We start from the raw sequence: 20048 nt of genomic DNA on the forward strand, positions 1-20048 counted from the left end.
ACACTTTACATCCTTCCTGCATGTCAAATTCTGTTTGTATCAGAAATTTCCATTTTTCTATATTTATCCCCATGTGTTTATAGACAGAAATAATATTGCCTCTAGGCTTCTGATTTGCTACCATGACGTCATGACAAAAAAACTCCACACATTTTCAAGTTTTCTTTTTAAAGCTTTTCTATTTTCCTAATTGGCCTAACATCCTTTCTCTATATTTTTTTAAGTTTTTCTTATTTTTGGAGCATGCATGTAGTTTTGTACACAGAATCTGTAGAATAAGTCTTCCCTTGCCTCTTTTGTTGCAACGGTGCTTCATATTTACTGGTTGCACTGGTGCTTCATATTTACTAGAAAGTCAACAGCCAGATCTTCCTCCTCCATAATATCCTCCCAAGTTATAGGAAAAGTTTTATACTGCTTAATCTTGCATTTATATTCCATTTCTAGCTCAAATATTTCCACATATACACATGCACAGTAAATCTATAATTTATTTTTTTTTAGATTTTGAAACAAATGAAAAAAATTTAAAACTATTTATTATTTCTTCGTTATATAGCTAAAATACATGATCATCAGTCATGAAAGGGATCTGAGAGTTTAAAAGAAAAAAATATGAGAACAGGATAAAAATAAATATAATAAAAGTTTGTGCTAAAATAGAAACAAAATTTCACAATGATAGCACATCATACAGAAGATAACTATCTGTTAGACTAGAATAATTTACTACTTATATAGGCTAACTGTTAGGATAACAAAGAAGTCAATGAAAGTGTAAAGTTATACTGAAATTTTTCTTTAATTTCTTTTGGGCTATATATTTAAATACAGCAAATACAGATTTCTCACCTACTGTTAAACCTAAGATATACAACAGTGTAGGAAGAATCCGATTTTCTGTTTTCGTGCCAAAGGCAGCCTAATTTTTGATGTATCTCAAACTTCCAATAAAAGGATACCTTGGAAAAGAAGAATAAAAATATATTTTAAAGAGCAGAAAGAATTATGGCATCTGTATTCTGCTGTACACATTGTATTTTTAAATTCATATAAAATAGTTAAGTATATATGGCAGACATTAAACAACCATCTTTAATGTTTATTAAGGTGAAAATTATCATAGTTTCACTAGATTAAGCAAAGTTAGTAACATCCCATGCTTGAGTAAATTAGACGGTCAATTAAAATTTTAAGGAGTCTACCCTTACCTACACTACTGAATGCATAGAGTACATACTTTGGGATCATTTTTCCTGTTCTAATGACCCAACAGTGTGATAAAGAGTGTAACTTTCATAGTCTTCAGTTGAGTTTGAGAGGAAGAAAAGTTACTTGAAAATCTGGTTCTATATTTTAAAAGCATCATTATTTGTAGTGACTCTGAATTGCTGTTCAGGACTCTGTTGACCCTGGAAGATGCATTAGATCAGAGCAGAAGGATTTATTGACGAACTCAACATCATCAGGGCATTAGTTAAAGCAGGTCATTGGGGCAATTCTATGGATGAATTAGAAAGAAAAATGAAGGAAGGAACCACAGGAGAACAACAGAATCAGTTGCAGAACCAATGCTGAAGAGCATTTTGAACATGTACCACTTGCTGCTTATTGTTTCAGTTGCATCCTATTATTGCAGTATTGATGTTTCTCCAAGAGATACACAATTTTTGAGAACTAACACAGAATTTCCAGTGGCTTTAACCAGATTACAAGGAAAATGGTACACCAATACCATAACTGTCAGGTTTATGATATGATAAAATCTGAGTCAAGATTAGCATGTCCATGCATGGTAAAACATGTTTAAGAATCCATAAACATGGAATTTTTTCAATGTGGTATAAGAAAAAGAGGTTTGTTTACTAAATAGCTTTGTAGAAACCAATTTAGGAAACTCAGAGATTGTAGCACCAAAAATTTTTGTTCTTTTTTGCACTTAGTTTGCAAATGTACACAAGGCTACAACCTATTATCTGAAGGGGAAGAAGGCTTAAAGAATCAAGAAAAATTCCACTGCATCCAATTGTGCTTCAGTATATTTCTAGGTTTCTTTATTCACATTCAAAATAATGAATAGTGAAATAATTTTCATTTTGAGGAACACAAAGCAATAGCTGCTCTTTGTGGGTGGTGGTCCCTTCAGCAACAGATTCATAGACCAGAGTTTCACACACCATAAATAATGAAGAATTTTCTTGGTGACGAGTTTACTCCAACACATTTAAACCACCTTCTTTAAGTGTACCTTATACTTGGAAAGTACTTTCCTTCTAGCTGGCTTCCAGTCTGCAGCATGTAACGTTATACAGTAAGTTTGTTTAGAAAAGACACTGGTTCCTTCAAAGCTCAGGTCTTGAAATTGGTTTTTTTTTCAGTTTGGTTTTTCCACTGGTGCTTTCTAGCACAGTAAAACAAAAAGGGAAAAAAGGAAAAAAAAACCCTGCAAATTCCTTCTCTTGTTGTAGACACAAAAGCTGCCTTCTTCCATAGCTCAATGAGCTACATGATACTGCTCAAAGTGAATTACATAAACATGAAAAATGGTCTCTTTTTTTTTATTATTAAATGAGTGCTCAGTACCACCAACTAAAGCCATTTAAAGACATTATGAAGACCTACTCACTCTTGCCTTGAGGATTCCATTTATTTCTCTCCTTTGCAGAACAAATGAGAAATCATTTAATTGACCTCAAACATGTTTTATTGCCAAAAATCCTCTGCTCACTATTGAAGATTCATGGGGCACTTACATTTTCTTAGGAAAGACTGGCAATTTTAAAGAAAAGAAGCAAGATTTCCGAATATGCAAAAGTTTAATAGCAGGCTAACAACGTTAAAAGCCATCATTCTTCTTCCTAATAGCCCTGAGCTGCTCTTTGGCAGTGCTGTGTCTGCAGTCTACAACATCAGTTAACAGTGTATCATTTTTATTGTTTCTTAGGCACTTTTGATCAATAGAAACAAAGCAATTTACATATGGATTGCCAGTCATTCAGTCGTGCAACAAATAGATTATACTATACATTCTTTTATTATTTTTATTTAGACCTAAGAGGATGTGCTGCACTGTACAAATGAAACGGAAGCCATCTAATATAAAAACCCTGCAGCAGTACAATCTCACTGCATATTTTCTTAGTTGTTTTAATAAAAACAAACAAAAAACCTCCTTCCATCTATTTTGCATGTCATTACAGGAAATATTTTTAAAGGAATTTATACATGAGAAATAAAAGTTAAATTTAGAAAGGATGAAGAACTGACATTTAGTAAAGTAACTCTACCTGTTGGTAGCCACTCTGAAGATCAGAAACTTCTGCTTTGTCATCTCTGTGTAATCTTTGCCACACACAGTCTTCTCTTTATTCACAGCAACTGTAACTTTTCATAAATGAACCCTATTCTCTCATTGCCACTTGCTTTTATCTCTTCTGCAGATACCTTCCCCCCACTCTGCCCCCCAATTTTTTATCTTTCTCAGTGTTAATTCTTTTTTTGCTAATTAAAAACTGTTTTAATTGCTCTTTTCCCTGTGGACACCTCATTCATTTGAATTGCCTCTAACAGTTTTTTTCTAATGGGCCTTTTGTTGCAAAACACAACAGTTGCTGTATAGACTGACACATTGGCAGAGCTGTTGTTAAAATTTAAGACATTAATAACCACAAAGGCATAGCAAAGAAAACAAAACATATATTGTTACACATGGAAGCATGTATGTGCGTTTGTTCCACTGAATATGAATATTAAAAAAAAAGTTACCCAGTATTTGATTAATTCTAATTTTCTTCCCCTGTACATAGGTATATTGCCTTTAACTGCCCTCTATTAGGATTATTTGAGAAGGACTGACTCCATCCCAGAACACAGTTAGGAAACAACTTCCCATCAAGAGAATTAAACTGTAAAAATGGTGATGCTCCAAAGCTGCCAAATTAGTCTTGCATTTTGCTGTTCTCAAAGGCAGCCAGAGTTGCAGACTCTAGCTGCATACACCATATAGACAGAAACCATGTGGTGTGTAATGGGTTTTCATGCCAAGGAATGACATGATGACCATCACTGCCCACCATGTCCTGCCCATTGCCTTCTTTTAAAAATCACCAAGGTGCAGTGTATTTATATTGTTGCTCCACAAGAAAACAATTTTTGAATACTCTCCCAGCTTTCTAAATATTCACAGGTGAGCTTAAAAATCAAGAGAACTTGGAGAATACCAAGTTAATCTTATATAGAAAAAATAAGTATACTCATAAAGGGGGCAGAGACTTTCTTTTCACTGATTTTGAGAGGAAAAGGAACACCTCTTTGAATGCTGTGTCTCCAGTCTTTCTGTTTGAACAATGTCCATCACTATAGAAGTCAGCTATGAGGCTGTCAGGATAAAAGCAAGCTGTGAGGCTCTGTCAGGCACAACTCCAGAAGTTGAAATGAAACACAGCTTAGTAACCTGACAGATAGAAATAGAAGAATGCTTTAACATGTAGGTTAAGTACCTGATAGTAATCTAGCTTTTGGCATTGCTTCAGCAAGTGGAAAGTGGGATCATCCTCAAAAAGGTGGTTTTCTTTCTTTTTTTTTCTTTTTTCTTTTTTTAACATAACAAGCCCAATTTAAGTTAATTACTGCATTGAGTAGATGCTTTTCCTCATGAAGAATCAGTAATTTAGGTTCTAACAAGAGAACCTGAATTTCTAAAGTAAGGAGAGGTCTTGTATTTTCTTTAATGTAATGTTTTTCCTTAGCGATGGTCAGGTTTTCCTTTGTGGCAATTGGCTATAAAGGAAGTGGAAGTCATCAACTTGTATAAAAGAAATATTCAAACCTACTTTTTCAAACTATCACTTGAGTCTCATGAAATATGAATTTCCTAATTCTTCAGATATTAATTATTTATTTTACAATCACTTATTGTGTCTTGATTTAATATGTATGTAATTTACTTTTGAGTGGTAATAAAATGTTTATAGATTATTTTCTACCTATTAGGACCTGATAAAACTCCTGTCCATCTTAAATGAGATAGTTTCTCTACCAAGGTTGCATACAAATCTTCATGAGATAATTTTTCTGTTCTAACAATTTTTATCAGAAAGGGGGAAAAAGGATTTTTAAATAGTTTCATGCACAGCTTGGAGAAAATTAAGACAGTAATTAGAAAGAAAAATGGATCATTGCCACATGAAAAAGAATAGTCATTTTATATGATGAATTTTGATTTGATTATCCAAGAAAAGTAATGAACTGGCATCATGGAAATAATCAGTGTTAATAGACTCTCATTTTTCATTATCAACAGGGGAAAAGAATTTCTATCAGTATATCAAAAGGAGTTCATTTTAGCATTGCTTATTGTAAGTATCAAAGAACCTCTTAGCTTTGAGGGTTTCTGAGTTTCTGTAAGACACTGAAAATTTTTTAGTACAAAAGAGGAAGTATTCTGGTGGCTAACAAAACACAAATTGAAAGCATACCTCTAAGAAAACTGTATAATGCATCATCAGAGAATGGTTTCATAGATGACTGGCAAATTTTCCCATAAACAGAACTAACTGCAGTACACAGATAGTGATTCCCCCCTCCCACCACCGTTATTTTCACAAAGATTTATTGTTCAAAGTAGGAAACATGGAAAAATCAACAGTGATTGAACCAAAGACTTCTGTTCACTCTATTCAGCTATGGTACCCTCTCTCTATATATATTTATAGAGAGAGACAGCAAGTTTTCAAGTTTGCTGAATGACATTTTAGCTCTAAATTACTGTAGTGGAAAGATTTTATTCAGTTTCCATTTAAACTGCCATTCTGGATAATGTGCTGGGTAACACCCAGGGAAAAAAGAACCTGTAAATTCTATAAATAATGATCCTTCATCATATATTTTAAATATGACCAAATACAGTTTTCAAAATGCTATTTCCTGTAGCAGATTCATGCATTCTTTTCTCAATACTGTAAGCTGTTGAGGGATAATGAATATCACTATTAAGTATTCTCCAGAATTTAAAAATAAATCTCCTTTGGCTGTGGTTGTATTTCATTTATATTCCCCTTCCACAGCCATGTAAGTGATTCAGGTTTCTCACTCGATCGCATACAGCAAATAAAAAATAATCAGATATGGATACTACTCAGATATACTAAGTCAAACATGCATACTACTTGACAAGTGTTTTTAAAGACAAGGTTCCAAAAACTCTAAATATACTACAGCATACATGTAGTTCAGTAAAGCAGACAAGATTTTCTTTGAAACTGCAGTTAAGACCACATGCATGCTTTGTGGGTTTGTCATCTGACACAATGAGAAAAAAAATTAGTCTTCCCTATCACACATTCCAGCAAAGGTTGTCATTCCCCAATGAAACCAGCTGACAGACAAAGAACCTCACCCCCAGAATAACCCCAAAACTCCTTCAGCCTCTTTTCTTTCTCTCTAATCTTCTTTTTGAATTATGGCTTTTCCTGGAGAAATTCAAAGATATAAAGAATTACTCATTTTTTGGCAATCCTTTCTTGATTTTTATGTCATTCCTGAAAGCAGCACAGAGATGACTTCCAATGGTCTTCACAAAAGTTCCAGACAGTTCAAGAATTTGACAACATAGATGATAATAATTCTGCATATATGAATTTGAGCTTGGTGAAAGAAATTCTGTATTGATCCAGTGAATGTTCCCAGTCTATAAACAGAAAACTATTATGTGTGCACATGTAAAAGCTTCTGAGCAAAGATGATCTTTAGACTGGAAGATATTCGAGGACTGTAAAGACTGTGACATAAATGTTACAGGCAAACACAGTTAGCATTATAGGCACTAGTCTGCAGCGTTTATGAACTAAAAACTGGAAAGAAATCTCATGTTATTTGTTCATGGACTGCCATCATCATGTTGCACTATTCAGGATATCAGGCTTGTTCAACAAAGGGAAATGAAATATGTATTGACTCACTAGCAAGTGCAAAATTATAAACAGGTGTTCTAGAGATAGTAGTAGATTAAATGAATATACCCTTAAAAAATGCTCAATGCATGATGAGGATCCCCTTTTTCATACACTAATGTATCAAAGACTATTTTTAAATGCTCAGTACACTTATTATGGCCTGAGATCTTCTCAGGCAAACTGATAAGAATTGTTCCTCTTCTTTCCTTTTTTTTTTGAGTTTTGAAGAGATAAAAGAGCTATTTCCTCATAGGACTTGACTGTCTAAGGGCGTGACACTGGGCACAACTGATGTGCCTATGCTATAGCTGGGAGACATGGCTTTCCACCTGTTACATGCATTGTCATTTTCATCAAGTGGTAGCTCGAAGCCTCCAATACAGTGAGTTTTTTACTCAACCTTGCCTGCACCTCTGTACATCCACAGATTCACAGTAAATCTCCAGGGACAGTAGGTTCTAACAGTTAAAGCACTTTTCTTAGGTGTCTCTTGAAGAACTTATCAGTAACTTGGAGCACATGGTTTACAACTGCCATTCCGTAATTTGCCTGCACAAAATGAAGACTAAAATCTGATTTTGATGCCTTTTTCATTCATGCTCCATTATTTAGACGCTTATTAAATTTATGATAATGGAAACAAACTACATCCTTCATGCATTGAACCTATACTTCACTGTAAAACATTAATATTAATAACCACTAAATTGCAGGTCAGTGTCAGCTGTTACCAAGACAGTCATCACACACAGCAAAAATAGATGAGAATCCACAATTGCCTGTTACACCGTAATATTTTTTAGTAAGGTGATCTCAGGGAAGCAGGTATAATAATACTTCCTGGGAGGACTTTTCTTGTGCTGTTATCATGGGGTTTGCTTTTGACTTGCATTATTGTACATCCCCTATGCATATGCATAACAGCTTCCTTATTGTTGTTCCTTATGCAAGACCAGTAGTTGAAGATCTTTCAGATTTTTCTTCAGACACAATTTTCTTTAATAACTTGTGCCTTCATCTTCTTTAGTTAAATTCTTCAGGGTGTTGTATGTTTATGCTTACATAATATGAGATCTATTTACAGCTTTAGATCCATTGCTGTAAAATGTTCTAGAAAATGCACCTGCAGCTCTCAGGTTTTGCAAATCCCAGAGTAGTAAAGAGGAGAAGAAAGTTAGCTATGCTAGTATTGCCAACATTTTGCTGGCAGTTTCTGGAGTCAATGTCATTCCATAAGGAAGGACATGAAAATTATTTGCAGTAAATATAAATAACTTCTGTTTAATGACATGTAAATAACTTTCATTTCACATGGACTTTTTTTTGTCACATGCAGTTCATGAACTATTGTACACTATGTCAAAGAGCTGTTAATTAATCAAAAAACTTAAGTCTTGAACTATATTAATTTTTTACTTGGCAAATTCTGACTACTTTTGTAAGTGTTGTACACCCTAAATTAGACAGCCAGTCATAATTAAGTCTTTGTCTCTTTTCAGGCTCTTTTTCTTGGTGGGGGAGCAGGAGGAGGTTGGTTTGTTATGTTTTATCTCTCCCATGATCTCAAGCAGTCTGTCTTTTAACAAAGTTCAGGCGGACATTTACAGTTTCAAGACTGGTTTTCAGCACTATCTGCCACATCCTCTTTGATAGATGCATGTTCTTCCCAAATACTTTGTTTAAAAAGCATATTCTCCTATGTAATTTTTTGTTCCCAGTACCATTCTTCACTCAACCTGCAATGAGAACCTGCGCATCATACTTGACAAATTTCAGGTGTTTTCTTCTCCTTTTCCTGCAAACCAGCTTCTTTATTCTATTTCAGTTCAGTTATTAAAACTCTTTTGGATATTATGACTACATAAAACTCAGTATTGTTTCTTTGTGCCCCTGTTTGTATACGTACTCATGGTCTGATTCTGGTCTTTTATTTAGAGTGCAAGCTTGTCTGCTTTTTTTTCTACTTCTGCAGAATTTCTGAATTTTTATAGATGTAGTCTTACTGGTGCCAAGAGGAAAGGCTGAGAGAGCTGGGACTGTTCAGCCTAGGGAGGAGACGTCTCGGGGGGATCTCATCCATGTATATAAATACCTCAAGATAGGGTGCAAAGAAGACAGAGCCAGGCTCTTTACAGTGGTGCCCAGCGATAGGACAAGAGGCAGTGGCACAAGCTAAAACACAGGAGTTTCCTCCTGAACATTCGGAAATACTTTTTTGCTCTGATGGTGATCAAGCACTAGCACAGGTTGCCCAGAGGCAGAGTGTCCCTTTTTGGACATCTTCAAAAGCCATCTGGACATCGTCCTGGGCAACAGGCCCAAGGTGGCCCTTCTTGAGCGGCAGTGGGTGCTGGACCTCCAGAGGTCCCTTCCAACCTCAGCCACTCCGTGATTCTGTGGCACAACCTGTGGCATTTTATTGGTACTAGTGACTATATATTATACATATGGGGCATTGTCTGTACACATCATCTATAAAACCCTATATAAATAAACAAACATACATTAAGATTTTAAATGGCCTGCCACAGGATCAAAATACTAAAGAACAAAAAAATTCTTCTCACTCCAGTTGAAATACTTCATAATAACTCAGAATTGTTACATCTAGTTAATTTTAACAACATTAACTCTAACTCCATTATCAGGTATTTCTGCAAGGTTGTTTTGTTTTGTTTTGTTTTTAATTCTGCTCAAGGAAAATGAACTTTCTGAAAATATGAAAAAGTTGTGATAATTCTGAATCTTTGGAAAAAATGTAGTCAAAATATTTATTAATCCTGTCCCAGAAAAAGGAGTTTTGATTTTAATGATTCAGTATTTTTCAGTAACTTCTGTTTTAATTCTCTGCAGGATCTGTTTATTACTATATTAACATAAGTTCTCATCACCTGCTACTTGAAATAGACAAAACACTATCCCAGTCTACAAAAATTAATCAACTCAGAAGTTTGAGCTGATTAAAATAGTAGAACAAATAGTCTTAGACTTTCAAATAATCTTCATATTCAATATACCTTGAAAAATAACCTTCAGTTTTTCAGTTACCTGTAGAGAGTTCATATGTGCTGCAGCCTGTGTGACAGATTGCAGAGGTACCAAGGTGCAGTCCCCTGCACAGCTCAGCAAAGATGTACCCACATACAACTACAGTGGCATTGCTTGCTGCTTGCAGTACTGCAGCCTGCTCAGGACCAGGGAGAATGCAGCACATTTATGTGATCCTACCTCACAGGTTACAGCACCCAATGCCTTTGTCGCCTCTATGAGATGCCAACCAGCAGCTTCAACAGCATTGTAGGTTCAGTGAAAACCTAGTTATTTAGGTTCTATGCCAGAGCTGCACCCATGTCATATAGAACTGTCATAATTGCGTCAGTGCAAAACTGGCATTTCATGTGAGCTAATACACCCCCAGCCTTTTTCGTGTGCCTTATACCTGCCCTCCCCCCAAGATCACCAGGAGTCAGAGACAGAGGAACACCGAAGTCAATAGGTAGGAGCCATTTGAGTTTAACAGCTCTTGCTCAGTGCTAATATGAGATAGACCCATATGTCTGTTTGCCCTGACAGGGAAAGCTGAAACGTTCAACCTGATTTCAGGATTAAATTGGCATGGAAAATCAAAACAGAAGGTGAAAGGTGGACAAAAAGAAAAAAGCCCAGAGAAAAATAAAAGGAACTTGCATAAAGACTTTCTAAAAACCTACGCTATTAGTTTGACTAAGAGAACTTCCTAATGAGTATTTGAAAGTAGTCCTATGTAAGACAGTGTCAATGCATTCAAGAAGAAGCAATAATACATCTTTGTATGATGTGTTGTCACAAGCTTAACCTAGTATAAATTCGTGTTAGTATTTTAACACAACAGGTTTTTAACTATAAAGTCTTCTGCATTTCAGTAATCAGTCACAGACCAAGAAGCACAAATCACATCTCTATGAGTTCTACTTCAACCCAAGATACAAAAGAGACTTTGTTCTCTTCTCCTTATCAACCGATTAAGCACATTTTTGTACTGTATACCTATCCTCTTTTGTATGTGCATCATAATTTGGTGAACATCAGCAATTAAAAAGTGACTTTTTGGCTATATATAATGCTTAGGATATTACCTTACTGCACAATACACTTCAGAAGAAAAGCACTTCCAAGAAGTAATGAAACCAAGGCTAATGTGCCAATTGTGGTGTATTAAATGTAGGCACAGCTAATTGTGCATGTTCTATGTGAATCAGTCTTCTGATAAAATTCATTAAGAATGCACATTAAAGAAATTGGCAATTACATTAACTTTTAGTCAAATGTCTCCTTTCTAACAACATTGTTAGTATTGTGAGAATTCTGTTTAGTAAGCTCATTGCACAGGTGTATCAACTGTAATTCAATGAAGCAATTTGGAAATCTCTAGAAAGCCTTCAAATGATCTAACTTTAAGGCTATTTAATAAGGTGTAGCAGTTCATCAAATTCTCACTCCTACCTTCTTCTCTTTAAATATCACAGTCACATACCTGATATAAGGAAATGCTAGAGTCTAGGCTTGAATCTGTACGAAATACTATCATATAGTGGCTTTCAAAAGGTAAGAAAAATAGGATTTTAGAAATACAGCAGAACATATGGATGGTATGCAGGCCTTGCCACCTTGAGGCAGTTGCAGAAGTCATATCAAAATAGAAATAATAAAATTCTATTCCAGAAGAAGGAAACGTACTCTTAAAAGGCAGCCTGTAAAACTTTCTTATTTTCTGAGAAATTAGCTATGGCCCAGTTTGAAATTCAGTAGTATAAAAGTAGTTCAGAAAACACGGTTTAAAATACTGCCACATGTTCCTGCTCTATTAATTCTGTATCAGCATTATTCTGACCAGAAAATAGTTCAGGTATCAACTTAAACTACATTTTCTATGAGGACTTTTCAGAAAAATACAAGGAAAAATGGTGGAGTGATCAGAACAAAACTTCATGCAGAGACCTACAGAGATTATACTAAGTGTTTGTTCCACTTATATGAAGTATTTGTACCTCAGAAAGACTGATTCATCCTCTAGAAACCCAAGTATCAAAACCAATACAGAATTCTAAGATTTGCTGTTGCCAGAATATGAAGAGTTGATATCACTAGAGCTTTCTGAATTTAGAGCAAATAAACATTTCTTCATAGAGCTTTAGGGTACAACCCATTAAGTGGCTGAAGTACTTAAAGCTGGCCTTAGGCAAAACTGAAGTACTTGCATCTAAATCTGAATCACCCCAAAAGTGTCCATGCACTTATATAACATTGGAGGTGCCAACATTTAATGCATACACAAGCATTTAATACAACATTCAACACGTTTTCAATACAGCACATCACCACGTTTCACTCAAAAATACACTGCTTCTATTTTTGTGCTTCTCAGGACACCCATTCTGTCCTTCTCAGGACAGACTAGATCAGGTCATGATCCTGTGCAGCTCCAAGCCAAAACTAAAAACTTCTTTGCCAGTGCTCTCCAGATACACTGAAGAGCTATCCTCTGAATCAGGTTTTTGTTATTACTTAACTATTTATTAAATTCAGTGGTAGTTGCTTTATCTTAAAGCAGAGGTGAAGAAAAGGGCAGTACACATACAGCAAAGCCTGAGTCAGACGTGGAAGTGGTGTATTCAGTACCCTTCCTTGCCTGCGGACATTCAAGGCCATAACTTTCACCACCAAGTGAAATGCCAGGCTATAAGGCAAGCCAAATGGGAGCTTTGTCCTCTCAGTATTCACCCTCTCTATTGAAACTGCACCACTGTACAGGAAACAACAGAAGATTTACAGGGAGGGCGTGCAGAGCACAGCTCTGATCTTCCTGGTTAGCACAGTCTTGGAAGAGGGAACGAGGGCTTCAGCTCCTACACAATAAATTATTTCTATACTTTATCCAGTGATTGTACTGACTAAGGCAAAAGCTTGACAAGAATCATCATTCATCTGGCCAGAGCATTTCCACTTGTCTTCAGAAGAAAATATGTTAGATGGATAGTGAATGATATATTGAACCAGAGCTTCAAATGATACATGTTTATGCAAGCTCAGGATCCTAACCATCAAGTAAATTAATTTACCTGAAGTATTTCAAGTTATGTATAATGTTGAGTTAACTACATAAGTGTCAATAACAATTACAATCAATCTGTGGAACTGAGAATTGAAAAAAAGTTTGAAAGGTAATTTTTTTGTTAGTAAGCTGATTTATAGAAAGTATGTTTGTGAGACACAGGAAACTGTCCTACCTTGGGATCTTATTTTGCGTTCTGCTATTCTGTCTTTGAGAGACAGCTGGAAGCTAGGGCTGTTAACTGTAGGCTTTTTGTCTTTGGGGAAATTTAGTTTTGTAACTGGCCATTTTGTAACAGATGCTGCTTTCACTTAGTAGCTAAATTTAAAATTGCACTTTTATTAATGGAATGCAGTGTGGGTGAAGATTGTGTCAAGGGACACAAGAGGAGGCAGAGGTTTTTGGTGAAACTGTCCCACTTCTTTGAAGAGAGCTCTCTAAAGAGTACCAAAATGCTTGCAATGTCTACAAATGTATTTCATTAAAAAACAAAACTACATGAATTGGGAACAAGATAACATGTTAAAAAAAATCTTCCTCTGTTCATGGTATCTCCACAAAACAGCCCCTTTCCTCAAGTTTTGCCTTCTGTTCTAGTAGTTTTAGGTTTTCCCTGTCTAAACAAACTCTGTGAAGTTTTCTCCTGCTTCTCACGAGCAGCATCCTTCCCTTACACTTGCAACCAGGCATTTATTTTTCTTTCAGGAGCATTCCAGAGTTCTGCCACATTGCAGGATTCTGCCTGTTTTGCCATTTATCATGGGAGATTATAAAACACTACGTTGAGTAGAGTAACAAGAACTATATTTTCAAGATAGCAAAGATTTTAATTGTTTTGCATAGCAACTTATACACAAACGTAAAGGGGACCAAGAAGTGTTTAGTTTCAAATACTCCTCCTTAAATATCCATTATTGATAGTGGTCAAAATGAAATCCTGAGTCAGGCAGGGCGTTAGTCTTTCCCAACTTGAAGGTTCCATTTTACTGGAAAAACTGGGATATTGTTTTATTTATATGAAAGGTAAGTGAATACTGAGCCTGTACTTTGTCCCCTCTATGAGATGCCAAGCAAGAGTCCCTTCAGGCATCCCAGAGAAGGAGCCACACACTTTTCTCCTCAACCTAGGTCTGTATTGCCTGCTCATCTAGTCTTCTAGAGCCTCTGAGTTATTCCAATTCAATGCAACAGCCTCTGGGCTATTAAGTGCAATTGATTACCTTATCCTGAAGCATTGTCACTTTTCTGGGGATTTACAATAAACCAAGATAAACAACACGTAATGAAATACACAGCTATGTGCATAAAAGATGCTTTTCAAAACAAATCCTTCCTTGTTAATACAGGACTTTATGTGTATTTACATCATAACAATCAGAGCTGTGGAAGTAAAAGTTATCATTTTACTTATTGAGATTTATATTTTACCTATTCATTTTCAACTGTGTTAATACTTCCTTGAAATCCCAATCTGTCAAACTGATTATTCCCAAAAGATACTCATTGCTTTTAATCGTAAACGTCAGCAAGAAGAATATAATTGAAATACTCTTTCCAACCAAGTTCACATCACTAAAGTCTATTTTATGCTATGCTACATTAGGCATCTTTCTTCTGAAATGTCACAGGCAGGGAAAAGAAAGACTGAGGATTTATAGTACACACAAAAACGTTCATTGCTCGTGTTCTACCAATAATCTTAAACATCAACCTGGAGCACCAGAATTATTCTTGGAACAAGAATAATTGAAGCTCATTGCCTGATCGATCTATGGCCTATCTCCAAGACTGTTAATTATGTGGGATAACTACTGAAATGAACAAGAGTAGGCTGTTTTCATAATGGCAACCAATGTTAAGGCCATTATTTTCCTCAACTGGATGATATTTCTTATATATATTTTTTTCTGATTTCAGTGTTGATTTAACAACAGAAGCTCAGTAAATTAAAATTGTAGAAACTGGGTATGTAGTATATTAGTCAGGATTTTTTTCCTCTTAATTCCCCTTTCACACCAGACATGTGAGTACAAGTAGCATAGTCAGACTCACCAAAAGGTTTTTGCCTAATGAACCTTCTCACACTTTGCTTTTGTTTAGAAAATTCTTTATATTACTATAATACTCACTTTTGTCCCTCTTTCATATTTGCTTAAACTGTCAGTTAAGCACAGTACCTAAATAATATAAGTTTAGACCTTAAGCATATGCTTAAGTGTTTTGCTAAACTCTGTTTCAGAGCCAAGTTTATAGAAAAGTCTATTAGAACATTCAGGGAAAGTAGTTCCACCATATCTTTTTAATGTTAGACTTAAAACAGAGTTTCACCACCACTGTTACACTTCACACCAACTTTCCTGAAGTATCTTCTTCAAAATCCACTCCATTATTAAGTCTCTCAGGTTCTACTCTATTCTACAATATCTCCTGTCTTCTTTTCTGCATCCAGCTTCCTTCCCTTGTGTCCTGGTTTTGGCTGGGGTAGAGTTAACTGTCTTCCTAGTAGCTGGTACAGTGCCCTGTTTAGGGTTCAGTATAAGAAGAATGTTGATAACACACTGATGTTTTCAGTTGTTGCTAAGTAATATTCAGACTAACTTTTTTCAGCTTCTTATGCCCAGCCAGCAAGAAGGCTGGAGGGGCACAAGAAGTTGGGAGGGGACACAGCCAGGACAGCTGACCCAAACTGGCCAACAGGGTATTCCATACCATGTGACATCATGCCTAATGTATAAACTGGGGGCACTTGGCCCGGGGGTGATGGATTGCTGCTTGGGAACTAACTGGGCATCAGTCAGCAAGTGGTGAGCAGTTGAATTGTGCATGACTTGCTTTGTATATTCCAATTATTTTATTATTATTACTCTCCTTTTATTATTGTTATTATTATCATTATTATTAGTTTCCTCCCTTCTGTTCTATTAAACTGTCCTCATCTCAAGCCATGCGTTTTACTTTTTTTCCCCCAATTCTCTCCCCCATCCCACTGAGGGGGGAGGTGGGAAGTTAGTGAGTGGCTGCATGGTGCTTAGTTGCTGGCTGGGGTTAAATCACGACATGTTGGTAGTGTTCATACACCCAAATTGTGCTTTAGTGATACCAGTCTATGCTTGCACAAAGACAGATTGAAATCTGGTAAGAAAGGAACATTTTCACTTGCCAATCCGCAGATCACAGTCTGATACCATGTTCCATCTTGCTCTATGAAAAAAAAAAAAAAGTGTTTTATTTGTTATATATGAGAAAGATATCATTAATGCAGTATAAACGGACTGTGACGCACAAGAAAGAAGCACATAATCAACTTAAAATAATACTTGGCAATTAATGCTGTATGCTGTCAGATTTGTTGTCCACTGCTTGCATGCAAGATGGTCCAATGGGATAATAAAGTAGACAATTGCAATGCATTTGGATTACTATACAACATGTAATTATTATTTTTTCCTTCAAGCTTTGGACATGGAAACAATTAAAATGAATAGAATATTCAGTAGTGCTTCCAGCAAAGAAAATACGTCAGTTAATTAACTGTACTTTGTGACCTGAATATGTTTGAAGAAAGACAGGGGGTGGGTAGAAAAACATATACCCTCAGGCCTCATTGTTCCTTTGCAGTTAGCCCAGATATTTATATGCATAAATTATCTTAGGTTAAGTAATTGACTTTTTTTAAAATGACAGCATTTACCTTGCCTAATAATTTTGAAAGAATGCTTCCTTTTTAGTATCTTGTCACATTCCACAAGTGCAACTGATTTGGCTACATTTCCTAGTCTGTGGGGGGATTATTTACAAATCAAAAAAGTTAGACATCCAGATTTCATTTATGTGCTATCATTAATGCAAGTACACTGGGTTCGAATTTTCAACACTAACGGGATATACAGAAAAAGTGTTTGCAATTTCAATGTCCATTAACATCGGAGATAGGAAAAGGAGAAAGAAGAAGTGGGTGTCTGCCAGTACAAATTCTATCACACATTTTAAAAAAACATGACTACAGATAAATATAGCTCTATTTTACTCTTTTAAATATAGCAAATTTTTAATATTTATTTATTTATTTAATTCCGTGGGCACATAACTCCACCAATTCAACTAGGGACTTTCCACAGCTAAACAATGTCACCTACTACATTATCAGCAAAAATACTCATAGATTTTACACTGAACCCTAACCCATCCTAGCTCAATAAATATATTTGGCAAGATATCTTTTTATAGAAAGTTGACATATGACTTAATTCACTTCTAAAAGCACTGAAATAGTTCTTTATGTATATCTAAAATACATAGACATGCAAATACATTAAGTCAAGTATTTGCTCATAGCAATGGATTTTCGCATCTGCAAAACAAAATGGTCTTGTTGATTTGCATTTTTTAAGAGATAATTCTTGATATTCCACTAATAGTGTGGAGTAACATACATCTGAACAAGCCAGCCATCATTTCATGGGAAAAACTTGACATTACTACTTAATTCTTTACATCCTAATAATCTGTTTTTACATGTGTGTAATATGATACGTTATGAGTTAGTGTGGAGTAGAATGATTATTTTCTGCTTGTAATCATTTTAATCAGCCTTAGGAAATGTATGAGAATTTTATAGGATCAACTATTTTAAGTCTCCTTTCTATTTATCTTAAATGATATTTAAAGTGACTGTTGGACATTTCCAGTTTGATAAAGCACCAGAATATCTACATATTCAATGTGAACTATGTGAGTTTTTCATAAGTAGTTGTGAGAGACTGAATTGTTATCTCAAGTTATTTGTCTCAAAGATTGTTTGTTGTGAGAGACTGGACTATCATCTCAAGCCATTCCTCTCAAGGATTGTTTGCTGTGAGGAGCCCCTTTTATCTCAGAGATGACTTGTTTAAGCAGGGCACTCCTCTGTCCAAAAGGATGATTACTGGGCCACTGAGGCATCCAGGGGAGGAGACAAGCTGGAGCCAGTGGAGAATGTGGAGACTACCATTCTAATGGAAACTAGTCTTTGGGATACGATACTGGTTTCTGGTGTTGATCACGTGAAGGTCGCGTGATAGACGAAACCTGCAGCATGTGAACAGTATGAATGTTCATGCATCAGACTATGCCCTATAAAAAACCATAGAAACAAGCTGTGGTGTGCACCTATCACTGAAGAATTGAAGACTGAGGACCAACAGGATGCTGCTGGATCCATGGTGGCGACTATTCTTGCAACTCCATCCCAGCTGCTTGCTTGATTTCTACCTTTTCTTCCATCCTATCCTATCCTTACTATATTCTACTTTTGATGCTTTTGATAATAAAAACTCTTTTGGGTATACAGCATTTGACCTCAATTGTGTCTTAATCTCGCTCTTGGGATCATATCGAAACCCTTCCTGACATTTGATCGGACAGTAGTGACAAGATATGAACTCAGAAATTATTTAAATGAATTATTCAGCAAACTTCAGATCCATATTTGTATATAGATCTCTCTAGAGAGAGAGAAACAATGCTTTCATTAGAGTGAGGTAGATGATATACTTAATGCACCTGAAAAAAAAAGTCCCAAAAGTTTTCATTTTGAAAGATACATTCCTTCTGGAATATACGTAAAGTTTGCTGAGAAAAATAGTTGTTCCACCTTCTGCTTGTATCTAAGTATTATTCTGCAAATGAAAATGGAGAAGGAATGACAGCTATGAAAATAAATAATTAATCTGTAAATCCAGGAACCAGATTAATGACAACATTGGACATGCAGTCCTCAAAAACTAATTAATCCCCTTCAAAACATGCATTGCTAAAGTTCACACAGTAGCCTTCTCTTTGAAAACACTGGGGTGGGGGAGGGAAGAAGAATAAAATCATCATACAATTTAATCTGAAATATCATGCCCTTTAAATTGGGGGGCGGGGGGGTATCACTTCTAATTTTACTGTAGATTAGATCTCAGAATACGGAAATTCTAAGTGTGGGAGTTCTAAGGATTTTTATCTCCAGGAATGTTGCAGGATAAATTGTTGATGCTGAGTTCTGAAATTATGGTATTTCAAATTTGTCTTTAGCCAAGCTTTGGCACTTGAAATGTGACATGTCAATACAACATGGTTTTTACAAATAGGCTGTAATATTCATGACTGTTGACTTTTCATACTGGTATTACATTACTTTTAAAAATGAAAAAGAAGTTGTTGAATAATTTATGGTCCGGCAAGTGTTGCCATACCATCTCTTATGCAGCTGCGTCTCTTGATGATAGTATGATACTGCTGAACAAATGGGAACAGGTACAGGAAATGCCTTGTAACCTACAGATCCAAGGACAAGCTGCTGACTTTGCATTTGTTACAAAATATGGGTTAATACCATCCACAGGTTATGTAACCAGCACTTATATCTGAAGAACAACGTATTGTTGCAATGACATGTTACAACTGATGATGTGTATGGTTCACATATGGTAACAAGTGGAGTTATAGTCAGCTAAATTTATATAAACCTCATTAAAAGGAATTCCAGGGTGACACCTACAATATAACTGTGCACAGGCAGAGGAGTTATGGGAAGGAAAGGGCTGGCAGCCTTGAAGGAAGGAATGTGGTGGAGACAGCTGGCAAGTTAGTAATTTATATAGATTCACTTGATAGCACTTCAAGAGGTACAGAGTGAACTGATTATCTATGGGATATTAATGCAATCTTGTGAGCATGGATGGACATTTCAGAAGGGACTGTCATCACTTTCATAGTTGGCAAATCCCTCTGATAATTAGTACAGAGGCAGAAAATAAGCAACTCTAGGTCTACATGAAAAGTTAACAGGGAAGAAAGATTTCATTTGTCTGAGAAATTGTGCTTTATAGTTATACAGTAAATAGCATCTGCCAGTGGGCCAGAGAGAATATGTTGCCTGGAAATGTAAGATAGTTCCTTAACTGTAAGATCACAAGACAGATTGTTGCTTCATGTAAAGAAAAGTTTGTTTGGTCTTAGCTTTTCTCTCTTTTTATGTC

General features: G+C 35.7%; 1 long non-coding RNA gene across 1 annotated transcript in view; it reads right to left on the reverse strand.

Annotated features, from left to right (window-relative positions):
• Positions 1–840: 840 nt before the first annotated feature.
• LOC142027289 (uncharacterized) overlaps positions 841–20048 on the reverse strand; it is a 72807-nt gene continuing 53599 nt past the window's right edge. The window contains exons 4-5 of the long non-coding RNA XR_012649075.1: positions 16205–16245; positions 841–962 (exon numbers count right to left, since the gene is read on the reverse strand). This is a non-coding gene — a long non-coding RNA (uncharacterized LOC142027289). The remainder of the gene's footprint in view (positions 963–16204; positions 16246–20048) is intronic.

Source organism: Buteo buteo, chromosome Z, assembly GCF_964188355.1.
Source record: "Buteo buteo chromosome Z, bButBut1.hap1.1, whole genome shotgun sequence".
In the NCBI taxonomy this organism is placed as follows: Eukaryota; Metazoa; Chordata; class Aves; order Accipitriformes; family Accipitridae; genus Buteo; species Buteo buteo.